This window comes from Carlito syrichta, unplaced genomic scaffold (assembly GCF_000164805.1).
Source record: "Carlito syrichta isolate Samal-C Ts95f unplaced genomic scaffold, Tarsius_syrichta-2.0.1 Scaffold166650, whole genome shotgun sequence".
In the NCBI taxonomy this organism is placed as follows: Eukaryota; Metazoa; Chordata; class Mammalia; order Primates; family Tarsiidae; genus Carlito; species Carlito syrichta.
This window is the reverse complement of record NW_007110746.1, coordinates 1-1,521: the sequence shown is the minus strand read 5'-3', so window position 1 is coordinate 1,521 and position 1,521 is coordinate 1. Positions and strand designations below refer to the sequence as shown.

The window sequence follows — 1,521 nt, the reverse complement described above, 5'->3', positions numbered from 1 at the left end:
TTATTGTTGGTTTCCTGGGTAGTGCTACTTCACTATTTTTACTTTTCTTAAACCTTGAAGCTTCCGATTTTCATGGAAAAATGTCTCTAGAGTAATGCTGGGTGGCAGAAGGTTGTAAGCAGCTTTCGTGTGATGCAGGCATATGTGTGGATAATTCTTTTGTTTTCCATTTTCTTCCTTTAAAGGACAGCTGCAAATGGATATTTTTTAAAGGATATATCCATATAGTATGCCTCGGGAATGCAAAACGTTATATTTGGAGCTAGGTTTTTCAGGGTTTTGGTTGCAATTAATAAATATTTATTCATCAACTTACTCTCTGTTGTAAATTGGCCAAAGGAAACCTGACTGTGGACTCCGGTTCTTCCTAGAGACTGTGTAGGTCTAAGGTTATTCAAAGAATTACCCAAACATGGACCAAATCATAAAATTTATATCAACAATATGAATGACAAAATTAAAAAAGAAGAATTGAAGAGCTCTCTCTATGCCCTGTTTTCACAGTTTGGCCATGTGGTGGATATTGCGGCTTTAAAGACCATGAAAATAAGGGGGCAGGCCTTTGTCATATTTAAGGAACTGGGCTCATCCACAAATGCTTTGAGGCAGTTACAAGGATTTCCATTTTATGGTAAACCAATGCGAATTCAGTATGCAAAAACAGATTCTGATATAATATCTAAAATGCTGGACACTTTTGATGACACAGATAAGAAAAAAGCTAAAACTGTGGAACAGACTGCAACAACTGCAAACAAAAAGCCTGGCCAGGGAATGCCAAATCAGCTAATACCCAAGGAAATGCAAAACCAAATCCCCAAGTTCCTGATTACCCTCCAAACTATATTTTATTCTTTAATAACTTACCAGAAGGGACTAATGAGATGATGTTATCCATACTGTTTAATCAGTTCCCTGGTTTCAAGGAAGTACATTAGGTACCTGGGAGGCATGACATTGCCTTTGCTGAATTTGAAAATGATGAAAAGGCTGGTACTGCCAGGGATGCTTTACAAGGATTCAAAATCACACAATCCCATGCAATGAGGATCACCTATGCCAAGAAATAACATCTGGGGCAGTCATCTTTAAAAGACTTGGTGTCATTTACAGTGTTTGTTTTGATAACATTCGGTCAGGTCATTTTAATAGTTGGAGGTAGAGGGGAGTGAAAGTGAAATTTTTCTGAAGGACATACATTATCTAGCATTTCTTTACCTATAGTGAACTATGAAATATGAAGGCCTTAATTTTATACAATAAACTATTATCTGTTTAAAAAAAAAAAAGGAAACCAGACTGTGCAGAGAGAGGGTGTGTGGTTGGGTGTAGAGGGGGGGACAAGGATGTGTTTTGGTTTTCACTATGTAAAGATTGTAATACTGTAAGTGTAGTCATTTCTAAAACATTGGAGTAACTACATTATGCTCAAGCAGAACATTTGTCAAAAGTGATCATCAGAGTTGGCCTGAAGGGCCCTGCTCTGGTATGTGTCTGAATTCTAGGCAAGGGTTTTAGATA

The 1,521-nt window shown here is 37.3% G+C and overlaps 1 pseudogene; it reads left to right on the top strand.

The window, feature by feature from the left end:
- The first annotated feature begins 371 nt into the window (after positions 1–371).
- LOC103252538 lies at positions 372–1,070 on the top strand (annotated as a pseudogene).
- The last annotated feature ends 451 nt before the right edge of the window (positions 1,071–1,521 follow it).